Source organism: Zootoca vivipara, chromosome Z1 (genome assembly GCF_965207765.1).
Source record: "Zootoca vivipara chromosome Z1, rZooViv2.hap1.1, whole genome shotgun sequence".
In the NCBI taxonomy this organism is placed as follows: domain Eukaryota; kingdom Metazoa; phylum Chordata; class Lepidosauria; order Squamata; family Lacertidae; genus Zootoca; species Zootoca vivipara.
The window spans coordinates 72426559-72439419 of NC_142583.1; positions in this window are offsets into that span (position 1 = coordinate 72426559).

The following is a 12861-nucleotide window of genomic DNA, read 5'->3' on the forward strand; positions in this document are numbered from 1 at the left end:
GGAAATGTTAAATTAATGTATGTGCAGGAATTGATTGATGGCGAGCTGTTAAAAAAAGTAAAAAATATTGCACTTTGTAAGGATATTTGTAATGTCTGAAGATAAACTAGAAGCAATCGGGAAATATGATACAGCAGGGAGAATCATTAACGCGTCTACTGTAGGAAGGCTTATGGGAAGTCTTTGGGGAAATGTTAAATTTGTTTTTATTAGTGACTAATTTGTAAAGAAAAATTAAAATTAAAAAAAAAATTCCCCCCCCCCAAAAAAAACCTACTGTTCCCAGGATGCTTTGGAGGAAGCATTGACTGTTTAAAGTAGTGTGATACTTCCCAGTGCAGATGGGGACATAGTCTGGGAATGATCTGAGAGGGGATTCTGGCCTTTCATTCCTAGGAAAGACTTTCTGATTGTGCTTTTTGCAGGAGTTCCTAGAAAATGAAATTAAAAATGAGCAACATGACTTCTGGATTGGGCTCTATTATACAATTGGATGGAAATGGATAGATGGCACTTACCCACCACAATAGTGAGCTTCTCTGTTTATTGTATTGTAGAGACTTTGCTGGGAATTCGTTTTTTGTTCTTTATTGAAAGTTCTTCCTGTCCTTTGCCTGCATCTAGAACCCAGCACAGTATTTTATTTCCATTGCATTTTATGTTCCATGTCAGAAAGGCGGTTTTGTAGGAAGGAAGCAATATTATATTGTCCAGCTTCATCAGAAATGGTAATGCTGTGTAGTTTGATGGAGCTTGATAGTAGTTTCATGCTCAACAATGAATGGCTTCTACACTGAGACAAGAAATCACCCCACATGGTGGGGGCTAGTCCAGTAGGGTGAATGTGCCTCACCAACCTCAGTCTGTCCTCAGCCTTCTTATACCTACAACCAGTCTGGGGTGGAGTGGAGGTGCTTCTTCTAGTCGTTGGCTCCACATATGGTTAGTCTCCTTGGCTTCCACTCTGCCACTACTTATGGGCAGCAGCCAGCTAGGACTCCACATAGCCAAATGCCCCTTCACCTTGCCTTCTCTTTATCTTTTGTTTAATCAATTTTGTAAACCGCTTTGAAATATTTTGCAATTTAGCGTATATAAAGACCTTTCTAAATAAATATCCCTGCATGTGTTGCTGCTGTATTTTATCACCGTTTCCTTGGTCTTTCTTAACCGCAGGATCCTATGTCCACTCAGAACTAATGAGTGTGGAGAAAGAGGATAGAGAAAAGGTTTTCTCCTACTCTCATAACACTAGAAGTCATCTTTCTTAAAAGCTGTGTTTCCCTAAGTGTGCGATACCACCCCCTGGGGGACACAGGAACAATCCAAGGGGATGTTGAATGAAAAATAGGGGGGGGTGGAGAGGAGAGGAGAGGAGTTTGGAAAAACATTCGAATGTGTTTCATCTGTTATGTAATGATGGTTACCGCCAGCTTGGGCTCCGTTGTGGAATGGCAGCAATACCTTCCCTGAATCCGGCAATTGTGCTGGAGGTGAGAGGTTTTCCCAGGGTAGGGTGAACCCTTTTTGGCTTCACCCAGACCCAGGAAGTGGATCGCAGGTTGCCTGCCTTTTTGGCCAATGGCAGGCAGGATGCGACACCAGCTCCACCAATGGGATGGATCGGACTGAGTCGGCAGTCTTAACGCTGGTCCGCTCCATGGAATTTTAATCTTTCTTTACTATGTTGTAGGACATAGGTAAAAACAGAGTTTTTCAGGGGGAACTCCTAGGAACTCAGTTCTGGCACCTCTCAGGTGGGTTTCAGGACCTCTCAAGTGAGTTCTGGCACTTCCCAGGTGGGTGCAATTGCCATTCAAAGAGAAAGAGGGAGGTGTTCACGGTGAGTTCCGGCACCTCTTTTTCTAGAAAATTAGCACCGCGGGGGGGGGGGGTTGCAGAGTATTATCTTTTTCTAAAAAGGGGGTGGTAGGCCACAAAGGTTTGGGAGCCCCTGCTTTAAAGCCTTCCAAGTTGGTGGCCATCACCACCTCCTGTGGAAGTTAATTCCACAAGTTAACCCCATGCTGTGTGAAGAAGCCTTTTCTTTTGTCAGTCAAGCTTCATTTAATGCCCTGGAATCTCAGGGTTTTGAGAGGGGGGATCTCTTAATTCTGAAATAAAGTACACACCCCATGTTGATGGGTGGGTAAACCCAGCCAGATGTGTGGGATATAAATAATAAGTTGTTGTTGTTGTTGTTGTTGTTGTTGTTGTTGTTGTCGTTTTTGATAATTTGTTTTTGACTGACTCATTGATTTGTGCTGCCTTTTCTTTTCAGTTACTGGGCACACCTTAAGCCAGATAGATCACTTCAAAGACCAGCCGCTGGAATAAAAGCAAAGTGCGAGACACCACTGCAATGTTGGGAGAACTTTCCCCGTCTTGATCAAAAAAGAAGCATATGTAAGAAGAAGCCCGATAAACGATGGTTCAATTAAAACCCTTTGTGGACAATGAATCGACCCACCTTTAACAGAAGCCATGGTCAATTATGCAGATTATGGAATTAGGGCATGGAAGAGGTCAGGTCTCTGACGCCAGCACTCAAAAGCCCTTTGTCAATCCTGCGTCCTCAGGTGACCTGATTTTGCAACCTCCGATAATGGAAACTCCTGGAAAATAAAGCAAGGAGGACTCAGTCGTAGCCTTTTTCTTGCATTAATTAATCCAATAAAGCCTTCCCCAACCCAGTGCCTTCTAGGTGCCATCAGCCCTAACCAACAGGTTGCGTTGGAGGGCCCCAGAGGGGGGAAGATTGATTTAGTATACCTGCTAGAGGGGAACATTTTAGCAAATGCGGGGGGAGGGGAACACAACACTCTTGTTAGGGATGACTCTCCCTATTGGCAACAGGAAGGGTCTTCATGGCCTCTCTAGGGGAGGAGCCACCCCACTTCCTCCAGACCAACCCTGCCTGCAGTCAGAGTAGTGGCTTCTCTCTTCTCTTTATTTCTTTTTATATATATATAATATTTTTTATTAATTTTACAAAATAAAACAAGACATACATTTCATATTCTCTCGCCCTCTTCCATCCCTCCCCCACAAGCCCCCTCCTGCCACGAGAGAGTCCCATGAAGGCTGGACAGTCGAAGGCGTTTCATTTTATAGCCGGGCCTATCTCCTCCCCCCTTCCCCCCCCAGAGCCCACCCCTGCCACCGGTGAGCCCTGGGGCAATGAGGGAAGACAGAGGAGGACAACCGCCCAACTATCTGTCCATACATGTCTTTTAACCAAAAAGAGAAACAAAAAAAAAGTGACTTCCCCCCGACTCTCCCCCTTGATTTTCATAGCTTCTCATAATCATTCAATACAGTTTCATTGTAAAAAAAAAAAAGAAAATTCCTACTCATCATCATTAAACATAGATCATACCATTCCCTAGCCTAATCTTCTCCCCAAAAGGATTTTTTGTAAGAATAATCCTTTCCTTATTTCCATATATTTCTTTTAACCTTAATTATTCATTACTTCCTCTCTTCTCTTTATTTCTGAGAGAATTGGTCTTCCTGTGTGTGTTCCATATTCCTTGTTCCATATTACGACTTGCAGACGTCTGTTGGCTCATAACCTGCCAGACATGGACCCACTATCAGGTAGTACTTCACCACCCTTGACTCTTGCCTTGTTGCCCCTAGATACAGAATGCAATGCAGTCTTGACTTCTATACCAGTTTCTGCACATATCCATATTTCTGAGATAAAGTGAGGGTGGATAAATCAGCAAGCCGGACCTTCCGTGTTGTACTGTTGCTAGGCAACCCAGTGCACCTGGCATCCTATCTCTAAACAAGATATCAAGATCCAAACATAGGCCAAGCAATTTCACTCCTTTCTCAAATTAGATCTTCTTTGCTTAACTTCTTTGAATGTCTGGATTAGTACAGTGGTCTCCTGCCCTTAAGACTTGTTTTGGTCCATCTCCTGTCTGTCTTCTTCACTTCCCTCCTGTGGTATCCACAATTTTGTGCTAAAAAAAAGTCCCTCTTGTGTATTCTGCCCTATCATTTTGAATATGACTGAGTAGGGAGTGTGGGGCTGTCAGTGTGAGCCCATCAGGTCTGTGGAGTTCCAGAGAGGCTCACTTGATTGGCCCAGGGACTTCCCACTTCTCTCACACAGAGCGGGGATACTTCATTTTCTTCCCAAAAGTTTCAGAAGGTCAGTAGGAGGCTTCCTCCTCCTGACTCAGAATCAAGTCTGCTTTCATGCCCAGTGGGGGTGAGGTTGTTGGCTTTCACACACCATTGGAATGACAGGTGGGTGATGGAGACAGTAGCAGAGGGATATGCTCTAGAGTTTGCATCTCATCCTTGAGGCATTTTTGTCCCAACACCTTGTTCCTGGGTTCCGGAGAAGCACCAGAATTTTTTGATGGCTATAAATCATCTCTTGTCTTGGAAATCATATACAGCAGGCATGTCAAACCTGCGCCCCTCCAGATGTTTTGGACTACAATTCCCATCTTCTCCAACCACTGGTCCTGCTAGCTAGGGATCATGGGAGTTGTAGGCCAAAACATCTGGAGGGCCACAGGTTTGACATGCCTGATATACAGGTACACACACACACACACACACACACACAGTGTTCTTTATATAATTAATTTTACAACATACCAAAATTTGAAAAAGAAAAACTTGAAAAGCAAGCAATTTATCATATATATTTTATTTCGGCTCTCCTCCCCACTCTTTCTGCAGTTCCTTGCTTTTATAACATTTTACTGCATCATCTATTGGAAATCAGAACCATCAAACCAGTTGATCCTTCACAGAGGAAGGAAGCGATCTATTCGATATTCAAAATATTCACTCTAGAATGACATACAAATGATCTTCTCTCTGTTAGGCAATATTTCCCCAATCTTCCAGCCCAGGTGTAAGGCTTCTAGCAAATATGTAAACTAAATATTTTCCCGCACTTTCTGCTCTATGTGGAATGCTGATTGGCTGGCTGCCGGTCCCAGTTAGGGAGCAGCAGAAGCTGGATGGGAAGAGTTCTAGAATGTTCTGCATCAAAGTAGGTGGTGGTTGGAGCTGTTGAAGGAAGGAACATCTGTCTGCAGGAAGAAGCTGAGGCTGAGAGAAGATCAGCTGGTGGAAGCAGCACGGTATCCAAATGGGGCAGCATTGGGTGGGGGATGTTATTCGTATGAAACTGCCTTGTACTTAAGGATGGGTAGATCAGTCAGTTTCTCATCCATGTCACTTTCACATGTGTTTCTTATGTGTTTATTCATAAGTCCATTCCATCCCATTTCTGTGCTGAGGTGTGAATTTCAACAAGGAAGAAAATTCGGTATGAAAAATTGTGTTCAAATATGAGTTTTAAACACAAAATAAGTATTTAGATATATATTTTATTTCAGCACACTCGTTTCTGAATGTATTTATCACAAAGTACGCAGGTTCTAGCACCTTAGAGACCAACTAAGTTTGCCATTGGTATGAGCTTTCATGTGCATGCACACGTCTTCAGATACTACGGCAGACCAACATGGCTACCTACCTGTAACTACACAGGTTGTGGTTTTTTTTTAATGCATTTGTATTTATTTTGAGCCAAGGACTATTTCACAAAATTTGATAATTATTTGATCAGGAGGTGATTAGGTCAGTCTGCTTAAGAAGGCAGACAGAACAAAATTCTCTCTCCCTCTTTTCACTGAGTCAGAGAATTCCCTGCCTTGCCCAGTGCTGTGTCATTCAAAATCTCAGGCATTGCTTTGCTGCTTCTGGAGATCCCAGAGGCTTTCTGGGTGCAAATGCTCTGTCAACTATGCATCACAAAACTCCAGCCAGCCTATCATACAAAGCAGGAGGAGCATAACAATGACCACTATGAGTTCTCCGTAAGAACTCCATTCGTCTTACAGTATCAACCCAGTCTGTTGCAGGTGGTTTTGGATTACAATTCCCATCAGCCCCAGCCAAAATAGCCGTTGGGAGGGCACCCGGTTGGTGAAGGATGTCTTTGAGTTACAGTTTAAGCAGTCTACAAAGTCCATTATATATTTCCGTAGGGAACAATCCAGGTGGAGAAGCCAGTGGAAATGAGTAGACAAAATGAAGAATGGCAAAAGTCTCCCATCAGGAGGTAAGTTGTTTCTAATTTCATTTTCAGTTCACAGGAAAACAAAACAGATTTTTATGTTTGGAGCAAGGCCCAGGGGCCTCCATTCTGTCCACTTTCCTTGCTTGCTTCTATTTTACTGGAGAGAGGATGTGAGAGACACAGCAGTGAGTTAAGCTGCTCTGCTCCCAGTTTGGGCTTCTTTCCCCATTTAAGAATTAGAGGTGGGGAGAAAATCAGCTCAGTTCACATTTAAAGGTGTACCTACCTGATTCGCACTGTCCAGAACAACGTGCAAACTGAAACAGAGCTATACTTTGAAACTCACACTTCTCCAAATTTTGCAAGTGTTTTTCCAGCCAAGCAATGTTTATTAAACACACACACACACACACACACACACACTAGCAGTAGGTGTGCATAAAAATGCATACACTGATAAAAATAACATACAAAAAACCTTTAGAATAAGGAAATTCCTTTGCAAATTTGTAGATTCGGCAAATTGCAATAAAATATGTGCATATTCAGAGAAAATCGCACTAAAACACTGGTGAATTTTCATTAGATTTTTTTTTAAAAAAAAATCACAATCTGGTCTGGAAATGTGGAGAACTGAATTAAGGATTGGGAAAAATGAGAAACGGAAGCCAAAATTGACATCTTTACCCATCCCCAGTGAGCAAAAAATCTAACCTGGTCTTCTGCAAGCCCTCTGCTTCCTCTTCCTTTTTCATCCCTGCCCCCTGCCCCACGCTGCTTCCTATGGCTTACTACAGGGATCAGCAAATTTTTCAGCAGAGGGCTGGTCCACTGTCCCTCAGACCTTGTGGGGGGCCGGACTATATTTGGGGGGTGTGTGTGTGAACGAATTCCTATGCCCCACAAATAACCCAGAGATGCATTTTAAATAAAAGCACTACTCATGTAAAAACACCAGGCAGGCCCCACAAATAACCCAGAGATGCATCTATATAAATATAAATGTAGGCATTGTGTGCGCAGAGGTCACAGCCTTTCTCCGTAACTGCTGAACCGTAATGTAACAAATTTGGCCACAACGTTCCATGCCCATCAGTGAGGGATCTGGCATAAATTTGTTTCCCCAAAAAAGCAAACCTTTCATAGCTAAAATAATGATTAAACACAAAAAAGTGGCGCCCAAATAAGACGTCACCAGCAGAAGCTCTGAAGACTCCAGCAGCAGCATCCAATAGAAAGGCAGGTCGCCCACTGCTGCCTGCAAAGCAGCGCCACCAGATGACATCACAAAATTCCACAGCAACCAACTGAAAACAGGCCTTTTGCAGCAACAAGGCCCAACATTGCCAAGGGGAGGTAGAAGCCTGTCTGAGGGGATGCGGGGGCGAATAAGGGGCAGGGATAGGTAATGGGTCAGAACAGGGTGGGGGGGAGACACAGGGATGAAACCTGTCTTCTCCACAGTATCTCACCTCGGCTGTCAGGAGTATGGGCAAGAGTCAGGCTCTGGGGCCTGTAGTGCTCTGCAGGACTGGGGCTTGCCTCAGCTTGTGCTGGAGAAGCTAGGAGTGGCCACTCAGGTGAGGCCACTTGATAACTCACTGCACCTGGTGGCAAGAGCAGGGAGGGATAAAAGCTCAGCATTTCCCTTCAGCTTTTTGCCACAGCAACGCTATCCCTGCCTTGTTGCATCTGGCCCCCTGTTCCTTGATCCTTTGCCTTGCTCCTCGACCCTTGGACCTTCGCCTTGCCAACGCCTTGCTCCTTGACTCCCAGACCTTCGCCTCCGCCTTGCTCCTTGACCCTGTGACTGCCTGCTGCTGGACCCTCAGCCCTGCACCTGTTCCTGCTTCTACACCACCATCTTGCCTCTGGTCCTGACGTCCTCAGCCAGGGCTTCAACCGCCCGCCAACCAGACCGTGACAGTTTGCTGTGGCCAAACCCCATCCCGGCCAGGGTGCAAGATGGACAGAGCCCGGCCTATAGACCTCACCGCTGTGCTGCAGAGCCTCCACACGCAGGTAGTTACACTCCAGGGGGAGGTTCAAGCACTTTGAGCGGCCCCTGCTGCGGTTCCAGCCCGACGTGCTCCCCCCGTCCCATCGCTGGAGCGGTTCAGAGGGGAGCATAGTGCCCTGCGGGGCTTTGTAAGCCAGTGCCGGTTGTTGTTTGCCACCTGTGCCATGGATTTTCCCACCCAACAGAGCCAGGTATGCTTTATGGTTGGTCTGCTCGCGGGCCTGGCCCTTGCTTGTGCTACGCCATACCTTGAGTCCGACGACCCCCTGCTGGGGCATTTGGACAATTTCATTACTGCCTTGGAAGGCATGTTCGGGGAGCCGAATCGTGCTCAGACGGCTAAGATGGCCCTGCAGAAACTCCAGCAGGGGGCCCGCCCGGTTACTAAATATTCCGCCAAGTTCCAGCACTGGGCTGCGGACACTCAGTGGAATGAGGCAGCTCGCCAGTTCCATTTTCATCAGGGACTTCATCACCGCATAAAAGACGAACTGGCGCGGGTGACCTCCCCGGGATTCCGAACGCAGGTCAAGGGATCCTCCGGGGGCTAGCGCTGCGGTGGGGTTGGAAGAGGAACCCATGCAACTAGGCACAGCCCGCCGTTCTCTCTCTAGCCAAGAGAAGAGTCGGAGGTGGACCCTGGGACTATGCTTGTATTGTGGGGAAAGGGGCCATTTCACAGCAGAATGCCCGGCGAAGAGGTCTGCGCCAGGAAACGCCAGGCCCCGGCTGAACTAGGAGGGGTTCAGCCGGGACCCGTCTTCACGCACCTCACTTCCTGCTCCCTGTTTGCTTCCTCCTTCCCCAGGGGGGCATGCTGACCCTGGAGGCAATTATCGACTCTGGAGCCTCTGGCGTTTTCATGGACATAAATTTCGCCAAAAAATACCAAGTACCGTCAGTGGCGAAAGCCTCGCCTGTTCCAGTGGTTGGGTTGGATGGAACTCCCCTCGCTTCCGGCCCCGTTACCAATGAGACCTGCCCGCTGGCCATGTTAGTGGTGCCCCGACATCAGGAACTATTAGTCTTTGACCTGGTCCAGACGCCTCATCTCCTGGTGGTCCTGGGCAGTCCCTGGTTGATCCGGCATGACCCCGTCATTTCATGGGCACAGCGGACACTGTCTTTTTCGTCATCTTTCTGCCAAGACATCTGCGCTCAACCCCCAGTGCTACCTCCATTGCCACCAGCGCCAGGGATGCCTCACCAGCCGGCCCTTAGTTCTTCCACCTTACAGGGGACTGCCCCCAACGGAATAGGGTCTCCGGATGTCCAGTTAATCCCGGAGCCCTACCAGGACTTGGTGGGTGTGTTTGAGAAGAAAGGGGCCGAAACTTTGCCTCCCCATTGGACTTATGATTGCCCCATTGATCTGCAGCCGGGAGCAGAAATCCCCTTTGGCCGCATTCATGCCTTGTCGGCCCCTGAACTTGGGGCCCTCCGAGAGTACCTGGATGATAATCTGGCCAGGGGGTTCATTTGTCCCTCTACTTCCCCTGCTGGGGCCCCCATCTTCTTCTGTGTCTGTGCATCGATTTCCGGAAGCTGAATCAGGTGACCATCAAGAATCACTACCCTCTACCCTTAATTCCAGAACTGTTCAAGCGGCTGCAGGGTGCGAAGGTCTTTACGAAATTAGACTTAGGCGGGGCATACAACCTGGTTAGGATCCGGGAGGGAGACGAGTGGAAAACCACGTTCCATACTTGGTATGGCCATTTTGAGTACCGGCTCATGCCTTTCGGACTGTGCAACACGCCAGCCACGTTCCAGCACTTTGTGAACAACGTCCTGCACGACTTGCTGGACCGGTTCGTAGTCACGTATTTGGACGATATCTTGATATTCTCTACATCCCTAGAGGAGCATCGCCAGCATGTCCGCCTGGTCCTGCAGCGACTTCGGCAGCACCGGCTGTATGCCAAGCTGGAAAAGTGTGCCTTTCACCAGGAGCGCATGGAGTTCCTGGGATACATCATCTCTCCTGCAGGACTCCAGATGGATCCCAGAAAGGTGCAGGCGGTGCTGGATTGGAGTCCTCCCAAAGATATTAAGGGGGTCCAACGGTTCATTGGGTTTGCCAATTTCTATCGCTGCTTCATTCAGGGCTTTTCACACGTGGTTGCTCCCATTTGCACCCTGGTCCGAAAGGATGCAATGTTCCAGTGGACGCCGGCTGCACAAGAGGCTTTTGACTTCTTGAAGGAGGCTTTCACATCTGCTCCCATTCTGGCCCATCCAGACACCCAGCTCCCTTTTGTGCTCGAGGCAGATGCCTCAGACACGGCAATCGGGGCTGTGTTGTCGCAACGACAGGGGGCACAGCAGTTGCTTCATCCCTGCGCCTTCTTTTCCCGTCAACTCACTTCTGCGGAACAAAACTATGATATTTGGGATCGGGAACTCCTTGCGATTAAAGTGGTGTTCAAGGAATGGCGCCACCTGCTGGAAGGGGCTCTGCACCCGGTTCAGGTCCTCACAGATCATCGGAACCTCGAACATTTCCAGGCCATGAAATGTCTGAAGCCACGCCAAGCACGCTGGGCCTTGTTCTTCACACGCTTTAATTTCCAGATCACCTACTGCCCCGCTGCTCAGAATGGGAAGGCGGATGCGCTTTCCCGGAGGGACTCGGACTCTGGGGATGACGGTTTGGAGCCAGCACCCATGTTGTCCCCGACCAATTTTCTCCACGGAACCTGGGAGCAGGACTTTCAGGTGCAGGTTCGTCTGGCGAGCTGTCAGGACCAGTTCACCAAAGACTGGTTGGATGCCGGCCCAGTACCTTCAGGACCGGGGGGTGCGCCGCTTGATGTTCGGGATGGGTGTGTGTACCATCGCGGCCAGCTTTACATTCCGGAGGGGCCTCTCCGGACTCAGGTTTTGGAACAGTGTCATGACGCGCGGACCGCTCGGCACGGGGGATACGCAAAGACTCTGCGGTTATTGACTCGCGCGTTTTGGTGGCCAGGGGTTCAGGCAGACATTAAACGGTACGTGCGGTCCTGTGAGACTTGTGCCCAGACCAAGGTTCCACGGCAGAGACCTCTGGGGCTTTTTCAGCCATTACCCACCCTCCACAGGCCATGGTTGACGCTTTCCATGGACTTCATCGTGGACCTCCCTACGTCCAAAGGACAGTCGGTCATTCTGGTGGTGGTGGATTCACTCACCAAGATGGCACATTTCATCCCGACTCGAACCCTCCCCACCGCCCCACAGACGGCCCACTTGTTCCTTGAACATGTGTTTCGGCTACATGGGCTGCTGGATGCAGTGATCTCCGACAAGGGTCCCCAGTTCACGTCCCGGTTCTGGGCAGCCTTCCTCAAGGGACTGGGTATCGAGAGACGCCTCTCTTCTGCGTACCACCCTCAGACAGACGGTCAGACGGAAAGGGTTAATCAAGTCCTGGAGCAATATCTCCGCTGCTTCCTGAGCTACCATCAGGACGACTGGTTGGACCTACTTCCACTGGCTGAGTTCGCTTATAACAACTCCTGCCATGCCTCCACAGGGCAGAGCCCTTTCTACGCCAACTTCGGGTACCATCCACGCAATCATTCCTGCACCCCCACGGCTTCTCTCGTGCCTTCCGCCAATGATCAGGTCTCCCACATCCAGGAGACACAAGCCGATCTGGTACAGCACCTAGAGAGAGCCAAGGCAGACTACAAGGCGCAAGCAGATCGGAGGGGACAGCAAGGGCCTGCGTTCCAGGTCTGGGACAAGGTCTAGCTGTCCTTGGAACACCACCGCACGAAACGTCCCTCAGCTAAGCTGAACTACAAGTACCAGGGACCTTTCACCATCCTGCAGCAGGTCAACCCGGTTGCCTACAAGTTGGAGCTTTCCCCCTCTCTGAAGATCCACCCCGTGTTCCACGTATCCCTGCTGAAACCTTGCCACATAGACCATTTTCCGAGCCACATTACCCTACCACCACCACCGGTCCAGGTTGACGGCCATGAGGAGTTCGAGGTTGCCCAGGTCCTGGACTCGAGGTGGCTCCGTGGGAAGCTCCAATCCCTAATTGACTGGGTGGCCTACGCGCCAGAGGAGTGATCTTGGGAACCAGCCGACTTCGTGCACACGCCTGCTAAGGTTCGGGCCTTCCATCGAAGGTTCCCAGATAAGCCTGGGCCATGACCGGGGGTGGAACCCCATTTTTCTATGGGGGGGAGTACTGTCAGGAGTATGGGCAGGAGTCAGGCTCTGGGGCCTGCAGGACTAGGGCCTGCCTCAGCTTGTGCTGGAGAAGCTAGGAGTGGCCACTCAGGTGAGGCCACTTGATAACTCACTGCACCTGGTGGCAAGAGCTGGGAGGGATAAAAGCTCAGCATTTCCCTTCAGCTTTTTGCCACAGCAACGCTATCCCTGCCTTGTTGCATCTGCCCCCCTGTTCCTTGATCCTTTGCCTTGCTCCTTGACCCTTGGACCTTCGCCTTGCCGACGCCTTGCTCCTTGACTCCCAGACCTTCGCCTCCGCTTTGCTCCTTGACTCCCAGACCTTCGCCTCCGCTTTGCTCCTTGACCCTGCGACTGCTTGCTGCTGGACCTCAGCCCTGCACCTGTTCCTGCTTCTACACCACCATCTTGCCTCTGGTCCTGACGTCCTCAGTCAGGGCTTCAACCGCCTGCCAACCGGACTATGACATCGGCTTTGCAGACTAGGCTGAGTGGATTAAGGGGCCTGCCGGGGTCGGAGATGGGGGTCGAATAGGCCGCAGCATAGAATCAACTGAATATGGGCATTTTACAGGGCCGTGCCTTTAGGTAG